At 46.5% G+C, this 10,188-nt stretch overlaps 1 non-coding gene across 1 annotated transcript; it reads right to left on the minus strand.

Annotated features, from left to right (window-relative positions):
• Positions 1–5,376: 5,376 nt before the first annotated feature.
• trnan-guu (transfer RNA asparagine (anticodon GUU)) lies at positions 5,377–5,450 on the minus strand. The gene has a single exon. It is a non-coding gene; the product is annotated as a tRNA-Asn (tRNA).
• Between the last annotated feature and the right edge of the window lie 4,738 nt (positions 5,451–10,188).

Genomic DNA, 10,188 nt, shown 5'->3' on the forward strand with positions numbered 1-10,188 from the left:
ATGTCAATGATTTGGATGAAGGAACGGAATGTAACATTTCCAAGTTTGCAGATGACACAAAGCTGGGGTGGAATGTGAGCTGTGAGGAGGATGCAGAGAGGGGCCAATGTGATTTCGACAAGTTGGGTGAGTGGGCAAGAACATGGCAGATGCAGTATAACGTGGATAAATGAGGTTATCCACTTTGGTTGTAAAAACAGAAATGCAGATTATTATCTGAATGGTGATAGATTGGGAAAATGGAGCGGTGCAACGAGACCTGGGTGTCATTGTACACCAGTCGCTGAAAGCGAGCATTCAGATGCAGCAAACAGTTAGGAAGGCGAATGGTATTATGGCGTTCATTGCAAGAGGATTTGAGTACAGGAGCAGCAATGTCTTACTGCAGTTGTACAGGGCCTTGGTGAGACCACATCTGGAGTATTGTGTGCAGTTTTGGTCTCCATATCTGAGGAAGGATGTGCTTGCCATGGAGGGAGTGCAACGAAGGTTTTACCAGACTGATTCCTGGGATGGCGGGATGGCAGGATGATGCATGACTAGGCCTATATTCACTAGAGTTTAGAAGAATGAGGGGTGATCTCATCGAAACATATAAAATTCCAACAGGACGAGACAGACTAGATGCAGGGAGGATGTTCCCGTTGGCTGGGGAGTCCAGAACCAGGGCTCACAGTCACAAGATAGGGGCTATGTCATTTAGAACCGAGATGAGGAGAAATTTCTTCACTGAGGTTGGTGAACCTGTGGAATTCTCTACCACAGAAGACAGTGGAGGCCAAGTCATTAGATGTATTCAAGAAGGAGATAGATATATTTCTTAATGCTCAAGGGATATGGGGGAAAAAGCGGGAACGGGGTATTGAGTTAGACATCAGCCATGATCATTTTCAATGGCGGAGCAGGCCCGAAGGGCCGAATGATCGACTCTTGCTCTTATTTTCTATCTTTCTATGAAATTGATAAAGATGAAACAGTCTGAACCCCCAACAGAATATGACTTGTAGCATATATATTAATGAGAGGAAGTGAGAAGCGTTCCCGTGGATTGGCTCCGTGACTCAGTTGGTTAAAGAACTCCGGTCCTAGATTCAACTCCCCGTGGTGCTTTTGTGGAATTTATGATGTGTCGTGAATTTGACCAGCAAAAACATCGTTCGGTGTTTGTATTTTGTTCACGGTCCAATACGGAACTTCTCAGAATATCTCTTCAAAATGCCCTTTTATTTTACAGACTGACCTCTCATAGAATGTGAGCGTAACATCTTAATATAAGGACACGTTCTTGTTTCTGGGCTCGTTGAGGTCGGGGTATAATTTACGATTCGAGGTTCATATTCCGGAGAATCCCCAATTTAGCCTTAGAATTTTTATCTTGAGCTGCGGTTCAGACTTTTGCAAAGAGGGAAAAGAAGTCCCCAAATCACTCCACCTCTATCTCAAACGCTTTCGGAAGAAGTTCAGTTCAAACAATCACTACCTTTCAAGGCACGTCAATAACCTACACTTTCATTGAACGAGCTTTGCTTTCAATTGCATTCGACCTTGAAACCGCTCTGGGCTTTCATCTCACTGAAGCAGAGTCTGGCCGCTTTGTATCTGTGAGCATGTCACTGACCAGGTTTGCATTGATATTGGTCTCTTTCAATTTTAAAAATTTCACCAAGCCTCAGGGAAAAGAAACCGAGAATCGAATTGTCCCTGCAAGTGAAGAATTGAAGGGATTGGTGCAACAAGCAGATCTGGAAAATGCACAGTGCGGTCGCTCAGGAATTTCAAATCCACCCTCTCGCCACTCAGCGATCATATTAACTGAACTTTACCCTGGCCCAGTGTCACCGCGCTGAAATCGTGTATTTCTCCGGCATGTTTCTCTTAACTTCACAGTTGCTGGTTTAAGAGTGAAGACCAGTTCGTTGGATTTTCACTCCTGCAAGCTTCACGCATTCATTTTGGAGAAGTAAACTAACAGTAGACAGCTGTTTTATTGGTGGCTGCAATCATAAAGTTTAGCTCAGTGAATTATTGGTTTAGCAGGTGATCTCTTCGTCTGTTTCGGTGGTGCGATCACTTAGCGAGAATGTGTGATGGTTGGAACCCTTATTTCATTTTCCCGAAGGATTCATCGCCTCACATTTCCAGGGTTTCAATGTGTGTTTGGTCTGCAAGAAAATGTATCGTGATCATAGCCGGCTGAGCAGGGCTGATATTCCACCATTTACCCTGCGGTCGGAGAGCAGGCACGTGAAACATATAAAGGAATGGAACAGTTGCTTCACGGAAATCACAATTCAGAACCCATTTCTTTTAATCGGGTTTATTTTAAATCAGTTAACGCCTGCCTTAAATAGTAGACTTAGGACTGTCTCACAAACAGGTTAAATCTTCATAGAATAATTACCACAGTCATTTTTAGACTGGACGCCGGACGGCGACTTTGCTGTCAGTGAAGAGAGGCGGGAAAGACCAAAGTGCCGTTTGCCCCTCTCACTGTGGCCGTGAAGGACTGTGTCCAGGCAGAAATTCTGTTCCCACCGGATGATCCTCCCCCCAGATTATCCTTTCTGAGCTCTCGCCAGGTGATGCTAAACACTCAGGTGGGAAAAAAACTAAATCTACAACAAGGTGTTTAAAACAAAGCTGATTTATTTAACACATATCCAGAATATTAAACTCCAGCTCAGTTATAGGGGTTATTAATATCAGCAGTCCTGCATGCGATTAACAGCAGAATCCAAGCCCTGCAATCAGATGTGAACTCGCTGGTGTCTCAGCACGTCTGATGATTGAGCGAATCCCTCCACACACGGATCACAGAATGATAGAAAGTTACAGAACAGAAGGAAGCCATTCAGCCCATCGTGTCTGTACCGACCGAAAAAGAGCTATCCAACATAATCACACTTTCCAACACTTGGTCCATTGCCCTGTAGAATACCGCACTTCAGATCCACATCCAAGTTCTTTTTAAATGAGTTGAGGTTTTCTGCCTCGACCACCCTTTCAGACAGTGAGTTCCAGACCCCGAACACTCTCTCCGCTTCTGTGTATCCTGTTACTTTTTCACTGCTGTCCGGAAGTCTATGAACAACTCCCACCAAAGTCTTGCATTCTATTCTGTTGCTAATTTCTACGCAAAGCCTTTCCACTGCGTGCTCACCTTTACTGATATGTCTTCTTTCTAATGCAGTAATAGTATCACTCCTCAATATCGCTGCTCCACCGCCATTTCCAATGTCCCTATCCTTTCTAAACGGCATATAACTTGAAATATTTATCTGCCAGTCATGCCAAGTTTGTAGTCAGGTCTCAGTGATGAGCACTACGTCATGCACTTTAAGCTGAATTTACGCTTCTAATTCACTTGTTTTATTTCTTATGCTACGTACATTAATGCATAGAACATTTAATTGGGCAATAGAACTTGTAATACCCTTATGCCCTGATGTTGTGTTTAACACACTTGGTAAATAATGTTGGTGAGCTGCAGACACAAGTGGTAACATCGGATTATGTTATAGTGTCAGTAATGGAGACCTGGCTCAAATAAGCGGAGGAATGGCCACTTAAATATTCCTGGCTACAACGTATTCAGCAAAGGGAGGGAAAAAAATGGGGGGATGTGGTAGAGGGGAGCAGCCACTATTGATCAAAAATATTGTTACAGCGGTAGAAAGGGTCGCCATGCTTAAGGGTTCAAAGGCAGAATCTTTTTGGTTAGAATTAAGGAACAATTGAGGAGCTATTACGCTGCTGGATGCATTCGACAGGCGACCAAATAGTGGGAAGGAGATAGAGGAGCAAATTGGCAGGTAAATTGCAGAAAGATGCAATAATTTTAGAGTAGTGATAAAAGGGAACTTCATTTATCCGAATATAGACTGGGATATAGCAGTGTAAAAGTCAAAGAGGGCGAGCAATTCCTGAAATGTGTACAAGAGAAATTTTTAAATCCGTATGTTTTCAGCCCAACGAGGAAGGAAGCAGTGTTGGATTTATTTAGGGGAAAGAAATGGGGCAAGTGGAGCATGATTCAGTGGGCGAGCATTTGCAGCAGGTTTAGTGTAGTTATGGACAATGCAAGGAAAAATCAAGTATGAAAATACTCAACTGGGAAGAGCGAATTTCAGCGAGTTGAAAAGGGATCGGGTCCAGGTGGATTGGAATCAAAGATTGGCAGGTTAAACAGTGAATGAGCAATGGGAGGCTTTGAGTGAGGAGATAGTTCGGGTACAGACTGGACACATTATTGCTCGGGGAAAGGTTGGGCACGCAAAACTAGAGCTCCCTGGATGACAACAGAGTATTTGCGACAACATTTTGTACATTCTGAATACCAATATCCGGACAGGTGTGCCCACGGTTATCAACCACAACCTCGTCACTTCCACGCTGACAGATAAAAAGCGGCCACATTCTGCTTGAGTGAGATTAAATCCGAGAGCGGTTTCAAGGTAATTGCAATTGCGAGCAGAATGCATCCAGAAGACGTGAGATCATTGAGATACCTCCAAACACCTTGCCAGTTTGAATAGCAGCTCAAGATCACAGGACGGGGGGAAAAATTAGGGCTCGTCCGGGATCTCTCACATATTTCAAACAACACACCCGAAGCCAGAATCATACCCCTGGACCAACGAGCCCGCTGGAATAAAAAACGCAACAAGCAATCGTTTCTGAGTATCAGCGGCCACTTTCACCACATATCCCTTGAAGCACCGTAAATAAAAATGTGTCCGTACATTAGTGAAGAATCATAAAGCCAATTTCTGCTCTGTTGGGTTTTGTTTCGGGCTCCTGACGCTGATAAAGATGATTGGGGACAGTTGATGAGTTAATGGGTTGTAAGGGCGCAGATACTCCGGTGTGAGGGTGCAGATCCTCCGGTGTGAGGGTGCAGATCCTCTGGTGTGAGGGTGCAGATACTCCGGTGTCAGGGTGCAGATACTCGGATTTAAGGTTGCAGACACTCGGATGTAAGGATTTGTTGCCGCGACTGAAATGCGGCTTAGAACTGTTGTTATTATCCAAGGCAGCGCTGCAGGATCCTTTCATGATCTCTCATAAATCTACTGAAACCCATCGGAATATGAATACAATTTTGCGTTTCCAAAATAAAAGGGAGTGACATTCATTGTGGAAACAGTCTGGTGTCGCTCACTGCAGAAATATCCATGTCAGAGTGAAGCGGCTCTCCTGCAACCTTCGGACCTTGTCTGTCAAGAAGAATTCAGATCTCCGCGAAGCCAATCACAGGTTAAATGTTGGAAGATCGGCCGTGCTCAGCTGGCCATCGAAACCGGGCATTTGTTTTGCAGCCAAAACAAACATCAGAAACCAGGAAATGCGAGACCATGAAGATAAAAGTTTCCCTACCGTCCCTGGGTGGGCTCGAACCACCAACCTTTCGGTTAACAGCCGAGCGCGCGAACCGATTGCGCCACAGAGACAGCACACGTTTGATCGTGAACCACTGATTCAACGAGCTAAAAATCCAGGTTGCAGCGATCACTCTGACCTCTCTCTCTTCGATCAGTTTACTTTTCCAAAATAAAGTGTGTGAAGTTTGCACGAGTGAAAATCTGTGCTCTATCATTCCTGAACATTAAACTCACTTTGCCATTAAACACCTGCATGTTGGAGGACTCAGTCCCCTCGTGGTCGAGAGGATTGATTTATCGAGCTGTGATTCGCCATTCTCTATTCCAGTAATATTCAGGTTTGCTGAAAATGAGATGAGATGAAATGAGCAGGTCCGACGAGCAGGTCTGTGACACGACTCGGTGTCCACAAAGTTGTCCCGTGCACTTACAGTGAAGCGGACGGCAGTTTTCACTCTCAAACAAGTAACTATGATGTTAAGAAAAAGTGTCGATAGTAGCATGATGTGGAGATGCCGGTGATGGACTGGGGTTGACAATTGTAAACAATTTTCCAACACCAAGTTATAGTCCAACAATTTTATTTTAAAATTCACAAGCTTTCGGAGGCTTCCTCCTTCCTCAGATGAATGTCAAGAAATCCTCGAACCTCTCGCATTTATAAATCACAGAACAATACCTGGTGATTACAGACAGTCTTTTCAACTGCCCGTTGCCAAGGCAACCAAAGTGTTCAGACAGTTAGGTGTTACCGACAGGGCCACCGAATATACAAACGGCCAGAACAAAAAAAAAACAGAGAGAGAGGCCGAAACATCCGAAAGGAAAAGACAGCAATTGACCCGTTATATTAAAAATAGATAACTTTTGTTCACTGGTAGGGTAACGTGTAGCGTGACATGAACCCAAGATCCCGGTTGAGGCCGTCCCCATCGGTGCGGAACTTGGCTATCAATTTCTGCTCGACGATTTTGCGTTGTCGTGTGTCTCGAAGGCCGCCTTGGAGTACGCTTACCCGAAGGTCGGTGGCTGAATGTCCTTGACTGCTGAAGTGTTCCCCGATTGGGAGGGAACCCTCCTGTCTGGCGATTGTTGCGCGGTGTCCGTTCATCCGTTGTCGCAGCGTCTGCATGGTCTCGCCAATGTACCATGCTCTGGGGCATCCTTTCCTGCAACGTATGAGGTAGACAACGTTGGCCGAGTCACAGGAGTATGAACCATGCACCTGGTTGTTGGTGTCCTCTGGTGTGATGGTGGTATCTGTGTCGATGATCTGGCATGTCTTGCAGAGGTTACCGTGGCAGGGTTGTGTGGTGTCGTGGACGCTGTTCTCCTGAAAGCTGGGTAGTTTGCTGCGAACGATGGTCTGTTTGAGGTTGGGCGGCTGCTTAAAGGCGAGTAGTGGAGGTGTGGGGATGGCCATAGCGAGGTGTTCGTCATCATTGATGACATGTTGCAGGCTGCGGAGAAGATGGCGTAGTTTCTCCGCTCCGGGGAAGTACTGGAAGACGAAGGGTGCTCTGTTGGTTGCGTCCCGTGTTAGTCTTCTGAGGAGGTCTATGCGATTTTTCGCTGTGGCCCGTCGGAACTGTCGATCGATGAGTCGAGCGTCATATCCCGTTCTTACTCGGGCGTCTTTCAGCATCTGTAGGTGTCCTTCGCGTTCCTCCTCGTCTGAGCAGACCCTGTGTATTCGCAGGGCCTGTCCATAGGGGATGGCCTCTTTGACGTGGTTAGGGTGGAAGCTGGAAAAGTGGAGCATCGTGAGGTTGTCCGTGGGCTTGCAGTAGAGTGGGGTGCTGAGGTGCCCGTCTTTGATGGACATTCGTGTGTACAAGAAAGAAACTGATTCCAAGGAGTAGTCCATGGTGAGCTTGATGGTGGGATGGAACTTGTTAATATTATTGTGTAGTCTCTTTCGTGATTCTTCGCCGTGGGTCCATATAAAGAAAATGTCGTCGATGTATCTGGTGTATAGTGTTGATTGGAGGTCTTGTGCAGTGAAGAAGTCCTGCTTGAACTTGTGCATGAAAATGTTGGCGTATTGGGGTGCGAATTTGGTCCCCATGGCTGTTCCGTGTGTTGGGGTAAAGAACTGGTTATCGAAGGTGAAGACATTGTGATCCAGGATGAAGCGGATGAGTTGTAGGATGGCGTCTGGAGATTGGCTGCTGTTGGTGTTGAGTACTGAGGCTGTTGCAGCGATGCCGTCATCGTGGCGGATACTGGTGTAGAGTGCCGAGAAGTCCATCGTGGTGAGAAGTGTTCCTGGTTCAACTGGTCCGTGGGTACTGAGTTTTTGTAGGAAGTCTGTAGTGTCGCGACAGAAGCTGGGGGTTCCCTGTACGATGGGTTTCAGGATGCCCTCGATGTATCCAGAGAGGTTCTCACACAGGGTTCCGTTGCCTGATACGATAGGACGTCCGGGTGTGTTGGCTTTGTGTATCTTTGGGAGGCAGTAGAAGTCTCCCACGCGGGGAGAACGTGCGATGAGAGCGCGTAGGATGCTTTGAAGGTCTGGATCGAAGGTCTTGATCAGTTTGTTGAGCTGGTGTGTGTGTTCTTTGGTTGGATCTGCGGGTAACCGTCTGTAGTGTTCCTGGTTGTCCAGTTGTCGGTATGCTTCTTTGCAATAGTCCGTTCTGTTCTCTATGACAATGGCTTCTCCTTTGTCCGCTGGTTTGATGACGATGTTGCGGTTGGTCTTGAGAGCGTTGATGGCGTTGCGTTGTGCTCGGGTTACATTCTGGACTGTCTTCTGAGTGCGGCTGATGAATCTGTCATTGACGCATTTCCTGACAGCTTGAGCATACATGTCAAGCTGAGGGCAGCGACCCTCTGGAGGAGTCCAGTGAGACTCTTTCCTCTTCGGTTGCTGTACCGCGGATCGCTCTGTCTGCTGTTCCGGATCGTTGATTGTCTCATTGGGTTCGCTGCTGAAATCTTGGGGTTTGTAGAAGTATTCCCGGAGCCTCATTCTCCTGATGAATTCCTCTGTGTCCGGCGCGAGACTAGTGGGGTCCATTTTGGTCGTGGGGCAGAAATTGAGCCCTCGGCTGAGAACTTCGATTTCGTCTGGTTGAAGGGTGTGGTCGGACAAATTGACGACAGACTTCCCTGTGGTTGCAACCGTGGTACCAGGGGACGCTTGGTCGATGCTGGTGGTGATGCCGAGTTTCTCAAGCATCCTGCTCTGGGTTTGCATGCAGGAAGCGTAGTTCTGTTGCCTCGTCTGTTTGGCGGTGTCTCGTAGCTGGTCTGCTGTGGCCTGAGCACAGGTTGACAGTATGGACTCTATCTTGGTTTCGAGGTTGCGGCGTCTGTTGGAGAGCTGGTGTATGAGATGGTTGCGGTGTGTGCGAGAGGTACGAAGGCAGAGTCTCTCAGCGTAGTCTGTGTTGTATATCGACTTGAGTGGGTTCGTGATCTCTTGTCCTTTCGGGATCTTGTCTGCTTTCTTTCAGCTCTGTAGAAACTTGATGTCTGTGTCGATATGCGCGATCTTCTTGGAGATTCTCTCCACTTTTAGCCGGCAGTTTGTGGTGTCGATAGTGGCCACGATGTGGAGATGCCGGTGATGGACTGGGGTGGACAAATGTAAGGAGATGCACAACACCCGGTTATAGTCCAACAAAGAAAGTCAAGGCTAAACCTTTACCAATTACTCGTTAGGCCTCAGCTGGAGTACGTTGTTCAATTCTGGGCACCACCATTGAGGAAGGATGAAAATGCTTTGGAGACGGTGCAAAGGCAGTTTACCGGGAAGATACCAGGGATGAGGGACTTCAGTTATGTGGAGAGATCGGAGAAGCTGTGATTGTTCTCCTTAGAGCAGAGAAGGTTAAGTGGAGACCTAATAGAGGCATTCAATATCATGAGGGGTTTTGATAGAGCAAGGAGGACGAGCCTGTTTCCTCTGGCAAGCGGGTCGGTAACCAGAGGTCTTAGCTTGAAAATAGTTGTCAAAAGAACCAGAGGGGAATTGAGGAGAATTTCTTTCCACACAGAGGGTTCTTAAGAGATGGAACGCACAACCTGATAGGGTGGTGGAAGCAGATTGCACATGATCTTTCAAACGGGAATTGAACATTTATGTGAAGAGGACTAAATTGCAGAGCTATCGGGGTAAAGTGGGACTAAATTGGACTGAACTTTCGAAGAGCCGGCACAGGCACGACGTGCCGAATGGCCTCCTGCCGTGCTGTAAAATTCTATGATTCTATGGTTCCACAAACCTAAAACTTCTCTCATCTAGAAGATGTCACCAGGCGGTGGCTATATTTTACGTGTTTCTGTCCTTCTGAAGTGTGATCGAACCGTACCAGAAGTTTCCTACAATTAGTAAGGAAGGAAGGTATCTGTGTAAATATCAGATATACACGTGGATGGTACCGTGGGAACCAGATACACTGCTCATTCCAGTTACTTGTTTGGCAGGAAACAGCGATCATTCTCTTCATCTGTACTTGCCTGAAGGAAAATGAAACAAACTAAACTGCTCAGTTCTTTGTTATCGCTTCTTCTCCTGGTTTACGTCCACTCACCGAGAATGTGACGGAGAGATTGAGAGATTGCATTGGCTTTTTACTTTGTAATCTATTATCCTTTGTAATTCTTGTAAGAGACGGGTCCAACCCAACTGTCATGTGCCTGACATTCTCATTGCTACTAAGATGTGCTATAAATGAGTTTCTCCGAATTGCACATTGCGGACAAAAGCTGACCACCGAAACTTGCTCTCATACCAGCTTCGCATCGCATATTTGAGTGGGAGGTGGGTTGCTGTTTGAAAGTAAAGATGCTTGTA

Source organism: Heptranchias perlo, chromosome 20 (assembly GCF_035084215.1).
Source record: "Heptranchias perlo isolate sHepPer1 chromosome 20, sHepPer1.hap1, whole genome shotgun sequence".
Classification (NCBI taxonomy): Eukaryota; Metazoa; Chordata; class Chondrichthyes; order Hexanchiformes; family Hexanchidae; genus Heptranchias; species Heptranchias perlo.